Source organism: Ambystoma mexicanum, chromosome 3p (genome assembly GCF_040938575.1).
Source record: "Ambystoma mexicanum isolate Mex_15411 chromosome 3p, UKY_AmexF1_1, whole genome shotgun sequence".
In the NCBI taxonomy this organism is placed as follows: domain Eukaryota; kingdom Metazoa; phylum Chordata; class Amphibia; order Caudata; family Ambystomatidae; genus Ambystoma; species Ambystoma mexicanum.
Genome location: NC_090925.1, coordinates 483,946,834 through 483,961,885, shown reverse-complemented (window position 1 = coordinate 483,961,885; position 15,052 = coordinate 483,946,834).

Sequence of the window (15,052 nt, the reverse complement as noted above, 5' to 3'; positions counted from 1 at the left end):
TGCGGTATGTCAGTACTACCCTTCGGATGGCTGGCATACCGAAGGCCAGCGACCTAATAGTGAAAACAAGGGAACCAAAGGGCATGCCAGCAGAGGTGGGTGGATAAGAGTTCACTTCACATACATCCATCGGCTGTTCTCCTGTCCAATAGCAGTGGTCTCCCACAATGACAGACACCTCTCCTTCAAGGTGCACATAGCAATTAACCAAGAACAACATCCCTAGCAATATGCACACAAAATGGAACACAATTCCCTCATCCCAGTTAAATAAATCACATCCGCCAACAAACCTTGATCCCCTACCAACTTGGTGGCTTCAATGCCTCCCACAAAGCCCTTATGGACATGACCATTGCACACGAGAAAGATGCCCTATATGTTGCACCATCATCCATAAAAGGTTGCTATGTCAGCTAAACAACCTTCATCAAACAGCATTAGCTCTCATCGCAAACACAGATGAATTTCAAAACAGCATGCACCATCTAGGCCTAGAAACACTTGTGTACAGGCACATTATGCATGATTTATTATGTCATGTCATCTCATATCATACCATACAAGTCTGTCTCCCTCAAGTCCCAAAGCCACTTTCCTGATAATATATGCATCCCATTAGCCCAGAAATCCAGCAGAAGCAAGGAAATGTGCAGATATCCACTCTGCTGGGCCAAGAAGGAAGGACACAAATGCAGGCCTTCTTTGTCCATGACCACAGAGCCTGCAACACCTTCACTGTCAACATCTGAGGCATCACCACAGCTAAACCATTCAGGAATTAGTGCAAAACCATCATCCCAAAGAAACGGCTCATCCACAACACCTACATCCACATACCCACAACTTGGCTCTGATCCAGACATTGGACCTTCTGAGCCCCCTGCTACATCACCCGGTAGCATGTACATTCCTTGCTGCATATTTGCCTGCACCACCACCATTGTTACTTTCTCACACCCTAGCAATGATCCCTTGCCAACTGATGCCATCCATGTGTGCATCCCTGTATGACCAAGTAACTGCACCATACCTTCCTGAATCAAGTTCTACTATAAAGAAACGCAAAGATGAAATCAATAGGAAGACAAGTGGAAAGCATCTCACCGCCTCCACACCACCTCCTCACCAACCCACTAATTACAGTAACTAACTTCTGCATGTCTACCAAACAATGGAAGGTACAAAGTAAAATATGTGTTGGCAAAGACTCAAAAAGGTGAACATTGTAAACATTTCACCTGCTAACACTACTTAGTGAGCATCTAGATGCAGTGGCCATGATACACTGATATATATTTACAGGATGCCATGAGGTGCAGAACATGTCAGAATGACCCACATGGTATTGCATCTAACACTGACACTCAAACTACACAACAGGGAGCATGGAGATGATGTGCCAAACAGTTAGAGATATGCCCACTAACCCACTCAGACACACGTACCACAGTAGAGCAAACACAAGATATGAACACAAGATATGAAAAATAAGAAAATATGCACAAAAAGATACTGAACATTGTCAGAAGAAACCTAACCCTTCCCATCCCAAATTATAAATACATCCACACTATATACAGAAATCAAAGGACCATGCCTTCCAATGCCCATGTCAAGGTCAACTCTACTTCCACAGTGGCTGGGCAGACTCAGACTTCCCTCTGCACGTGGAGGATCAACAGGGCCTCATTCTTTCCTCAGTGAATTGGGCACCCTCAGAGAGCACACTTCCAATTCTGACCTGGCAATGGCAGCCTCACGTGCTGCAGCCCAAGCTGCCCACCTATCCACCTCTGCTACCTCATTTGTTCCAACAAAACTGCCACCTGTGTGTGCAACCTTAGTCTGGCCTCTTGCCTTGCCCGGGTGATGTTATGGATCGGTTGCACACTCCTGTGCACCTTGATGGCATTGTCATGCCTTCACTGATGCAACAATTCCTTCTACCTTGCAATCCATATCAGCCTCTGGTTCTCCCACCACAAAGATGATTGGATACAGAGACTTAACCCCATTCTCGCACTGTCCTGGAATGTCTGTTGCCCCGGCATAGCCTGTCCACCACTGGGTACCATGGCAGGCCCTGAAACCTCCACCTTTCCCTACGGTACAATCATGGATGACACCTCATCTGCCTTAGTGCATACATCCACCTCCACCAGGGACAACGGCACATCCAAAAAGACAGATGGCTGGACAGCAACAGAGGATCCAGAGCAGATGTCAGGCAAGCCGGCCATACTAGAGCTTGTCTTTGGCACAGATATGGAGGTGGAGGACAGATCCATTGAAGTAGCCTGTATGAAGAGGCCACCCCCGCAAACTGCATCTCTGAGGTAGGTGAAGAGCATGACCACCTCCTTGTGAGGCTGTGCATGCAGCGGTTGAGTGCCAAGCACAGAATCACAAAGAATCACAAAGAGCATTGGTCTGACGAAATCCATCTACCAGCAGTGGCAGCACTGTGGCCTGGATGGTGTCTTCAGCCGACGGACTGCCCATTGGCTGGATAGAAGTGTCAGAGAAGCACAGCTGATGAGCCTAGGCAGGAGGATGTGCTGAAACCATCACAGTGTCCTGCACACCCTCTTGACTCATGCCCAGTTCTACAGTATGCACTTCCCCCTCATATCCTGCACCTTACACCAATGGCAGACCGTCAATGCCCTCCTCCTCCTCTCTCTCCACACCCAACCCTGACACCACACATGAGGTCTCCAGACTCTGTGGTTCCTCTGATTCCTGGGCAGCCCCTCTGTGTTCCTCTACTGCTAAGGTGCACAACAGAATAACCTCAACTAGGACCTCTTCTTCAGCAGCAGTGCCATTGATGGACACATGCCCATCTGTGGGGCTAGAAGTCACGGTCCCATCAGGGGTCTACGGTTGTTCCATCAGGAGGCCTTATCCCCGGCAAACAGCTCCTCCCCAGGTGAAGATCACCTGCTTGAGGCACTGGACAAGAAAGAAACGAGACAAACATAACCATCACAATGTGTATACACATGTCCACAAATATCAAATTGCAAGCTACTAGCCACCCATAATAGGTCACTTGCCCTCTCAATTTCAAGCATACACACAGCACACAATTGCTTACTCAGTAAGAGTCAATTATCACTAGGCAATTCCAAGTGGCAATTACCAATCATGGGCTATAACAATGTCTACAAGATACTGATATGTGGCCATGCAGACAATACACTGACATGTCTAACATTCTCTTGGCACAGATGTATTTCTCAAATGGTTGTTTGCCAAGACATCATAATGGAATGGGCACATGGCCACATGGGCACCTGAACTCCAAGTCACAGAGTAATGTATGTACATCTTGCTGTGAACATCCTGAACAGTCTAGGAGAGCTGTATACAATATACATGTTTTTTGAAAGGGTCAGTGGCAGATGGAGGACTTGTGGACCCGCCATGACAAATACACTAAAGGCAACCATGTTCCCTGACACCCTGCAAATATGTCTTGCTTCATCTGCTTGTTGGCAAAAAATGTGCCACAGCAACTGACAATGAAATGTTTACCTGACATGGGAATGTAAAACAAAAGATGACAATCTAGCAATGGTTTTACTTGTGGGTCAATTTACACTCATGTCACAATTAGCTCTCACAGCCCCCATGGCCATCATCCTACACATGCATGCATCATGCTGCACCGGATAGGTGCAGTGTCAGCCAATGGTGAGATGACATGCCCCTCAAAACTACACTTGTGAAAGCATCAAACCACCTCATCTGAGTATCACTGAAGAACAGCACATTGACATAGGTGTTTTAAATAAATGTCAGGTACACATGCCTTGGACAGCAGCCAGAGCTTGCTTCCACAATTTGACCACATGTACCTAAGCCCATTGGGTGCCCACTAGGACTATGTGTACCTTACTGTTGTATTTGTGTGCCTATGAGTCACCATACAACATGCAAGTGTTGGACTCCACCCAGTTAGTGTAGATGCACTCCCTCCCTCCCTTCATGCCAGCTCTTCCATGACATTGTAGCAATGTAAAAGTTGATACCCTGTGGGGCTGTCAACCTCTTGACCAATGAAGTTGGCATTCTGGGGTACCAGGTCCTTAACTGTTAGGAGTGCCTCTCAAACGATGACAAGCAGCAGCTTGGATCAAGAACTGCAAGTCAAGGATCTCGGCATGAATCGCTGGCTTCACCATCTCCAGGAAACAGACCTATAATTTATCACATGATGATGGCAACAAGAATGGACTTCCATGCTCTCTCCTGCCTCAATAACCACTCTTGCCTTCTTCTGGATAGGGATCCTCATGTCAACCCAGCACTTCTTGACATTTCTCACAGTACAGACTCCCCCCCCCTCCATGTTGACGGCAGCTGTGATGCATTTCCAGTTTCTCCAGCAGACAGAGGCACCAAGCTTCCTGTCATCACTTAAGAGGGACTCCTAACGGCTAAGGACCTGGTACCCCAGAATGCGAACTTCTTTGGTCAAGAAGTTGACAGCTCTCAGCCTCACCACATTGGCAGAGTCAGAGGATGGAGCAACCATCACAGAGGTAGGGGTGACAGTGGGTCCTGAGAGTACCTGAGCAGAGGAGCTGTGATGGTACAATGGAGGTGTTGGTGTCCAGTTGAGGGAGATGAGGTAGGGGGAATAGTTGATTTAGTGGTACACAGTGATCCAGTAGCAGGTAACAAGCCGTGACCCCAGGACAGTGTAAGTGGCAAGCCACCAATAACAGACTACTCGCAGTAAGATTTGGCAATGCAGGTAAGGCAGAGAAGGCAGGAAGAGGTAACAGATTAGGCAAGGCAGGAGGACAAGCAATGAACAGGTAGCACCAGGTGCCCTACAAGGCAGCATGCAGAGAAAAGTGGAGAAAAGGCTTCAGCGCATACATTCCGCAAGTCCCTCTATGTACGCTACACATGTGCAGTGTAATTGCACGCAGATATGATATGGGGTGCATGTGTAGGTTGTAATTCCGTAGTGCAATCACAAGGGACACATACGCAGATTGCATTGCCATTGCACAATTACAGGCTGTGCGTACATGGATTAGGTCTGTGGGACTCTATTGCATGCACTATTAGGACTGAGCACAGCACCATGAATCAGAGGGAACAGCAACGGAAAGAGAAGAGGCCATGGAAGAGAAGCACCCAACTAATGAGAACAGGCAAACTAAAGAGAAAGGGCCAACAACAGAGAGGGCCCCAAATGTCTCAGGAGGATAGCTCAGGGACAACATGCTTGCATCGGAAGCTAGATGACACGGAGCAGCACAGGTTCGATCCCCGGGTCCGTGCTTAGAAACCTCTCAGTATTAAGCACATTATAAATAACCTATCATATCATATATCATATCATATCATATCATAAAGAGAAGGTGTCACAAAGGCAAAAAAAGATTCACAAATGAGGAGCTTGTGATCCTCACATATTTTGTGGATGAGTGTCTGGGGGCCTCCAGATTTGGGGAGGCAGTACTCTCACACAGAACATGACCATCTGTGGCAGTATGTGACAGCTAAATGGCTGTGTTAAGCACATGGGAGGTCTGGCTAGGTGAACACAGGAAATGTTGAGTAGGAATGTGAGTTCAGATGATTGGCCATGAGGGGGCACACCGATGAGCTCCCTCTCCATGTAAGCTCCAACGCCGAGGTCTGTGTAGTGGCACTGAGCTCCCACTTTACAACCCACGCCAAACTGGAAAACGAGCAAAAGAATCGTAAAGGTGCCCACCTAGCCAGGAAAAAACCTGGAGAAGATTGGATACGTTTTCATGGAAAAAACACTGAAGGAATCAGTCCGGGCTGACACCGCCGGAGAAGGAAAAGTGAAACCGCCTATGACACGCGAGTAAACTTTAGGTGGGCTGGCTGGACTCAGAGGCCCACACTCAGAGCGGGCCTGCGAGGGGCGTACACACTGGATACCACCCCCCTGCCCGTTGTTAACAGCAAGGGTTTACAGGTGACCCTAGCCACGTGGGCACATCTTACTCCCTCAACAGGAATCACTAATCAGCAATCAGTGGTCGTGGTAGACCGTGCAATGCATGCACACATGATACTGTCCCCTGCTTATTTTGCGGCCCACCGCAAGGCCCTAGTGAGTGGAGCTGCGGTGCATTGAGGAGACTCACCAGACCGGGGGCTCACATCCATGGAATGGTGACGCAAGGGAGCCTCAGAGCCTCTGATCGCACAGTCAAACGCTCTATGCAGTGTTAGTGGCTCCCAGCCCCTGACCCCCCAACAGAACGACGGCGCCCCCCTGGAACGTTCGACCCACGGGGATGCAAGCGGATTCTCCCCTAACTGGCCATTGAAGGTGGGTGGCTCCTGGTGCCTCTGAAGACCCGGCACGGATTGAACTGCGCCACGGGGTGAATCACCCCCCACGGTTCAACCCTGAGGCAATATACGTGAACGAAAGAATGGGGCACACAGAACCTCTTGTGCACAACCCACGCTCAGGGACTCAAAATGACCCACTATCTGCTGAAATGTCCCCCCCCACATTCACCCAGTACATCTGGTGTCTACCGGCAGCTCCGGAGAGCGTAGCAGCTCCTGCGGGCCTCTGGCCGAACAGCACCTTGGAACCTGCCTCTGCCAGCGGGCTCTCAGATCTGCTCCATTACCCATGGCTTCATACGGGGCGGCACACCATACGCTTGCCTTTGGACCAGGAAAGAGGTGAGGTGTGACACTCGCCCACATCCCCTGATCCCCACTACCCCAACACTGGCGACTCATATAAGAAGCACCATTCACTTAACAACGTGGCTCCCCAACCTCAGAGCCCACAAACCATATTGAATGTGCACACGCCTGTGTTTCCCAATGATCCTGGAGTCAGTCTGAAGTTACCGGACCTGACAAAGTAAAGTTGAGGAACTGTATAGTGACAACGCCACGAAACACGAGGCACAGAAACCCTTACTGACCAAGGTATCACAAGAACGGAAGGACCAAAAGGTTAATATAAGAGGTCAAAGCACTAGGTCTACATCACACCGGCTCTTCACCCTGACAGCACAAATAACCCAGACCATAGATCTGAATCGCACACACCAAGGGGTTGGGCCCTCTCTGAAAACTGAGAGGGGTGTGCCTCCCTTGGACTAATGCATCAATCTGACTAAGGACACAAGAAGGGCATCCCTAGGTACAGAAAAGGGAACAGCTACATCCCACAACCAGACCAGCACTACGAAAAGACTTGCCCAAACAACTTTACAGGCTTGAAACCTGGTAAGAAGAACTATCTCAGCCTGACGGCTGTTGTGCATGGAACACTAATTGCATGGACACATGGAAGAAACTTGCTAAGTACCAATACTCCCCACCTCAGCCCTCCTCTCTGAAATGAAAAGTATGAGAGCAGACATTGGGGGAAAGATTGATAAGATCACAAACAGAATAGACAAGCTGGAGGAGAGGCTTGAGGGAGTGGTAACTTACCAACCTCACTTGACACACTTGAATCCCAAATTGACCACAGGCTCACAGAGATCAAAATGAGAGAAGAAGAATATCGCCTGAAAATTGACGATTAGGAAAACTGTGAGTGGCGCAACAACCTAAGAATCTTCGGGATACCAGCGAGAGAAGGAGAAACAGAACAAGACAAATCGCTGCATGTGATCCTCAAAGTGTTATTTGAAGATGATACGGTAGATGAGCCCAAAATAGACCGTATAGATAGAGGGCCGGGGGCACCCCCAGGTGGCCCAAGAACAGTACTCATGAAATTCCACAATTACTCGGATAGAGCAAGAATACTGGACAAATCTAGGGGCACCTAGATGAGATATGAGACAACCAATGTGACAATCTTTCAAGACCTGTCCTCGCTCACCCTAGCAATGCGGAGGAAATGTATACCCATGACCAAATGGCTTAAAGACAAAGGGATCCGGTACTGGTGGGGTTACCCCTTCTCCCCCATATTTGAACACAAAGGAAGCACTGTTAGATTGCATACGGAGAAGGACATACAGAGCTGCATAGCGGACCTAGTTGGCAACCTCCCCAAAGACCAGAACCCAGACGAAAGGAACGAGCAGACTCAGGTAACTCCAAAGATGAGGGCATAAATACAAAAAAACCAAAGGTAAATAGGTGGACAGAATCTCTGCATAACGATATACACGAACAGGAGTGCAATGTTGACAACTACCGTAGTTAGAACACGCGGGCCACTCAGGATTGGCAAGCTGAATGTGAAAAGCCTAAACTCGCCAAACAAAAGATCCAGAGTATGAAGAGAATTCATAAGAGCGCACCTAGATGTACTCTTCCTACAAGAAACAAAATACATGCGGGGGGAAGAACAAAAAGTCTTACACACTAGAATGAGCACTTAGTACTGGAGTTCCGCCCCCCTAAGAAAGACAGGCATAGGCACACTGGTCAGAAGGGGTCTAAACTTTGAAGTTTCAAGACATGGACCGACCAGTAGGGGAGGGTCATTCTGGTAGTAGGCAGGATTCACAATATTACCTTAACTTTGGCAACTGTGTACTCCCCAAACATGGGACAGGCCTGCTTTCTAAAGCGCACTATCCCGAAGATAATGCTAGAGGCAACTGGGCATACTATCCTGGGAGGGGACTTCAACCTGTGGGCTGATCCCGCCATAGACAGACAGGCGGGTAACCCTGATACTGACCCTCTACCAGACGGAGCTCGTACAGAAGTAGCACAGATGCTGAACATACATGGTTTATATGATACCTGGCGACTCTTACACCCCGAAGAAAAAGGATTCACTTTTTACTCAGCCCCACATCTAACATACACTAGGATAGACTATATATACCTAACAAAGGACATCCTTGATGTCACCAACACGGCTGACATAATCCCAATTTCATGGTCCGACCATTATATGGTAATGACCAGCATTAGCCTGGACAGCGTTCCATCCAAAAATACGAAATGGAGATGTAATGAATCGCTATGGCAAGATCCAATTTTCCGTACCGAAATGACTCACGAAATTGAAGAATATTTCAAGATAAACGACACCGGCGACATCTCAAAGAGAACAGTATGGGAGGCGGGCAAGGCGACATGGAGGGGCATCTTGATTAGGGAAGGAGCAGTTAAAAAGAGGGAGAGGACCTTAATAGAGAAAAAAACTACAAACCGAAATTGCACAATTAGACACAATTGCATGGAATAATGACACGGACAGGGCTGAGGGAGTTTTTCTTTGTGCATTTTTTAAGTGCTCACACAGCCCACCGGCATCGAGGCGCTGTTACAGGAATTGTTTGATTGTTTTTTTAGTTGCATAATTGTTTTTTTTTGTCTTAGTTGCATATTTATAATGCGTTTAAATACCCAGAGGTTTCTAGGCACGGACCAGGGGATCGAACTTGTGTTGCTTCGTGTCGTCTTGCTTCCAAGGCGAGCACGTTGCCGCTGAGCTATCCTCCCGGATAACTCTTGCATTGCTCTTGCAAGAGTTGCAAGAGCAATGCAGAAAAGGGAAGAGCTTAAACACTTGGAGGAGGGCCTGGTGATCTGCAAACTCAAATTCCTTAAACAAAAACAATATGAAAAAGGCCGACACACTACTAGCAGCCAGACTGCGAGGTCAGCGGACAGAAATATGGGTTAAAACTATCGAGGGGAACAATGGGTTGCAGATATCAGACCCGGGAGGGATCTCGGAGGCGTTTTCAGATTTCTGCGAATGCCTCTACACATCAGAATTAGGACAAGCTCAAGAAGAGATTGGCCAATACCTAGAGGGAATAGACATGCCCAAGCTCCCCCGAGACACGGCAGAAGGGTTAGATTCCCCGATTACACCAGAAGAAGTTGAAAGGGCGATTAAACGGCTTCCACTGGGGAAGGCACCCAGTAACGATGGCTACACTACAGGTTTTGCAAAACCTTCATAACCCCCCTCCTTCCCTTTATGGTTGAGCTCTTCAACGACATCTTACGAACGGGATTAGCCCCTGATTCCTTCTCCCAAGCCCTGATATCGGAAAGGATCCAAAACATTGTGGTTCCTACCGTCCTATCTCCCTCCTGAATATAGATGCAAAGATATATACTAGAGTCATAGCAGCCAGGTTAGAAACTCATATGCCCTCTATAATCCACTCAGACCAGGTAGGTTTCATAATTGGAAGGCAGGGCGTACACATTGCGGAAAACACTACACCTCATTCATGAAGCTCAGAATATGACAGACAGCCCAGCGCTCTTGTCCATTGATGCCGAAAAGGCATTCGTACGAGTGGAGTGATGCTTTCTGGAGGCAGTCCTGACCAAGATTGGAATAGGTCCCTCCCTCCATAGAGGAATTAAGGCAGTATACACATCGCCAGTGATGGTTAATTCCGAGTTCTCACAATGGTTTGACTTAAGCAGAGGAACGAGGCAAGGTTGCCCACTATCAGCAATTCTGTTTGCCTTGTCGGTGGAGCCTCTAGCTCAAGTCCTTTGAGCAGATCCCCATGTTGAAGGCCTTTGGACAGCCGGGCGAGAATACAAGATAGCTCTATACGCAGATGATATTCTACTCTATCTCCAAAATCCCCTCACGACAATACCCAGGGCTATACTCCTAATCGAACAATATGGTGCCCTCTCGGGCTTCAAAATTAAGGAGTCCAAATCAATAGTGTTCCCATTGAACGATCTCACCCCCACAGGCACCTGTGTCCTCTCCACACTTGGGCTGGTGATGGAAAGTAACGTCCCTCCATACCTAGGTATAAACCTCATGAGGAAGCTTGAACACTTATATGAGGCAAAATTCCCCCAACTCCTGATAAACTTCCACAAGGATTTCGCCAAATGGCAAAAGCTGACGATCTCATGGATAGGGAGACTCAACGCAATTAAGATGATCTGTCTTCCAAGGTTCCTATACCCATTCCAAATGCTCCCCATAAAAGTCCCAGACACATTCTTCAAAGCGGTAAGAAGGGCTATCTTTAATTTCCTGTGGCTAGGAAAAAAGCCAAGAATATCTTATGAGACCCTCACCCTGCCCAAAGAAAAGGGAGGCGTAGGTCTCCCAGATCTGCGACTATATTACAACACAGTACAGCTCAGGATACTAATCCCCCATTTAAGAGAAAACAAAGAACTACAATGGGTAAATATAGATAACCAAAACCTCACCCCGGTAACACTGGCAGAATGCCTATGGGTCCCCAGACATAAAAATGCACGCAGGCTGCGGACCCACCCGATATTAGGTACAATATGGCATATCTGGAGAGAAGGTGCAGGCATGAAGGGAATCACTACATGGCCCTCCCCACTGAGCCACATATGGTCACCGGGGATACGTGAGGACATTTATGAACACCCCAGATTCCAACCATGGTATGACGCAGGCCTGGAAAGAAATGGGACATATATTACGATAACTGAACTTGAAGAAGCATTAGCGATTCGCCCACTCCCTGTCTTCCCTTTTCTCCAATTAAAGGGTACCCTAATGAGGAAAGAATGGGCTGGAAAAATCCAGAGAGCTTACCCACTTTGAGAAGCTCCTAGATACAGTATCTGAGACGAAGGGCTTGATCTCCTGCATGTATCAAACACTGGTAGAGGCAGGCAGAGGATCCAACTGTAATCTCAAACACAGATGGGAAAGAGATCTAGGCATAGAAATAGACCCAAGCGATTGGAGTGCCATCTGTGGAGGAGCTGCCCAGGTAGCAATAGCGGCACAGTACAAAATACATGCCATTAAGCCCCTCCACAGATGGTAATATGACCCCCATAGATTGTCCAAAATGTATCAAACAGGAAGCCCACTTTGTTGGTACCAGTGTGGGGAGCGGGCGGATTACAGGCACATGTGGTTGAGTTGCCCCTGCGCCCAGACATACTGGAATGAAGTCCTTAGTTGGATTAAAAGGGTGGATGGGATCTCCATGGAAACATCCCCACTCCTGGTTCTATTTGACCTTGAACGGTCTGAAGGGGAGATGAACAAAATAAGAGGCATTGCAACCACACTACTGCTAGCCGCCAGGGCATGTTTGGCCACCAAATGGAAAGCAACTATGCTCCTTAGCTTGAAGGAGTGGATCGCGGTGGCGGCCAACTTACACACAATGGAGAGAATTACTGCTGCGCTCCACGGAAAGGCTGCCTGGAACGAAATGCTGTGCTGTGATTTTGTAAGAGAATATTTGACTGCATCCCCCTCGGTATGCGAATCACAGGAACAATGATGAACCTTGTACAATACAAATGCCACTCCTCTGGACCTGAGAGATGCCACTGGATGGCTCACGACCCTGAAGGTACTAACTCATTGCTACCTGAACTGTCTGAACACTAATATCTATGCGGACTTATTACCTTCATTAACACTCAAACGCACCTGCATAAAGTAAAATGTATAACTCCTAATTGAGAAACTGCTCTGGGGGAGGGTGAAGGGAAGGGTGGGAAGGGGAATACATATCAGTTCGATAGTTGTGATCATCGGTTAAAGCTCACTGTGGCACGAAAACATGATAAGAATGTAAAATATAGTCAAATTTACAAATGTCCTATGTGTAACAGTAAGCCAATTATGTTGTATTGTTAAAAACTTAATAAAACTTAAATTTGAAGGAATGTGAGTTCAGCCCAGGCAACAGGTGATGGTTCGCCCCAGATGGAGCAGCTGGCCGAAATAGGTGGTCAGCGGCCTCATAACAAGTGAGTAGGTTATGGGCGTTGGAGGCATGGACACATATACACCCACATCAGGTGAGTGACATGTGTTCATGAGGTCTTTGTTCTTGGCCATGCATTCAATATGAGCATATGTAGATGGGACATTATTCATGGTCCTTCTCTGTCTCCTCCCTTTCCTCATGTCATGTGAACACAACCTGCATCATGTTATGGGGTGTTGCAAGCCTAATAAAGGCCTCATCCCAGGGACAGTTTAACATAGCTGTCCTTTCACTCATGACTCTGTCGTTCACACAAGGGAAGGCAAGTAACTGGTAATGTGCCATTTGAATGCAACTCACATGTTACAGCGAACAATCCCAGGGTCAGCTCAGGGGATGGGCATGTGGTGCCATTACAGTTGATTTTTTCTTGGTTATACTTTACTACACGTCATCAATTAATATGCAATCTCAAACCATGCCCCAGTTATCAGCAAGGAAGGAAGGCAATTATACATTGTTAAAGATCTCTATTCTGAATGACTTTTAAACAATTCTTACTTGTTAAGATTTTAAACAATTTCCATACGAATTCAGATATAATTTTTTAACGCAGCCAGGTGATTAATATTTAGCAACCAGTACTATTCAAGAGCTTTTTTTGCACCACTTTTTCTATTTAGCCAATCATTATTTTCCAGATTAGGAAACCACTTTATCTGATGATGGAATTTTCTGCAGGATATATAACTAGGTTGTTCAGGATCTTAACTGTCCTAAGTGAACCATTGTTCAACAAGGCACAGAAATCTCCCAATATAGAATTTTCCTCGGCTGTCATTAGTCTTAAGAGACATAAACTTTGCTTAATGTTATAATTGACATATAATGAAGACATCCCTACCTCCAGTTTCATAGCTTCCACCGGGACCCCATTGCCTAATCCCAATAGTCTGTGCCACAAATTACCCTCAATGGCCTTTAACCAGTAGAACGCTTCCTCATAATATTCTTCTAACGCATACATCCTCCTGGGTACAGTACAAGTTGTATAGTATTATTAAGCCCTCTAAAGAGTTAGCGCCTCACATTCAAGCACAACTATTGGTTGCCATTCATTTATAATTAAGCTTCCCCGTGACATTCTCTTTCAAAAGTTTTAGTAAAATTTTGAGAGCACAGCGATGTCCCTGTTGCAAAACGTATTCACCAACCTTCCATGTAAATCGGTTGGATATTACATTTTTTACACCTACACACATTATTTGTGTCTTTGTCAAATTTACTATAAGACTATGGACTTTGGAATAAGTGACTGATGCATCTAAAGATCTTTGTCTTCCTGAAAGTGTTTTATCCAGGACCACAATATCATCCTCTGACCCCAGCCATAGTATTGGCTTATTATTTACTTTAGGCGGTTGCTCCCTTTTGCACTCTCCCGATCTTCGCACAAGTGCCAAGAAGTCTGGTTTGGTGCCGACACCAAGAATTGCAGCAAGGTACTAGTGACTGCTACCTGTCCCAGTGGTCCATGTTGGGGCTCTAGTGACTGACTAGGTCATTTCAATACCTTGTTGCAACCTCAAGAAATATCTTTTGTGAACATTCGGTCCTTTTAATAGCTTTTTCACCCCATGCCTCATTACCCAGAGTGCTGCATCTATTGTATCTTTACATATTCTGTGTTCCCTCTACAGGAGTTGATTTTTACAATGTTTCCTAGTTAGCTATTATTCTACATAGTGTGATTGATTAAAGTATATATTTTGATACAACCTAGATTGGGCATTCCTTCATTTCAATTTGGACTGTTATACTTGGCGGTTTGGGCTGCTACTGAACCACATTCCCACCCTGCGAGCATAGCTTGCCCACCGCCCACATTACCACAAAAGGTGAAAGAGGCATATCTCTTAACAGTGCCTGTTTTACCTTTTTGGTTGCATTGGCTATTGGTTGAAGGGAGTGTGAGGACTTAGTGGGAGCTTTAGCCTCTACTCATCCAGGGCAGAAGTTGATTCACCACAGCATTGATTCATGCTGCATTTTTGTGGATCTTACCTGGATTTGTAGGATTCCTGGTGGATGTCAGGAGGAATGGTGAGAGCAGTATGCACTGTCCCCTGCAAACTGGTAAATGTACATATTGGTTAGCTTGGGTTTTGTGGAAGGTGAAAGTTTTGCATGTGGTTGTTTGTGTGTGTGGTTGGATGAGTGTGATGTGTCATACCAAGCAGCCACATGCTGACAAAGAGTCCAGATGCCGGATCCTTTTGGATCCGGGAATGGCATAGGATGTAGCTATCATGGGCTCATATGGGCAACATTTGCATTAATATGCATTATGTGACCATTTGCCTTACAGGTGACCTGCACATTGTTGG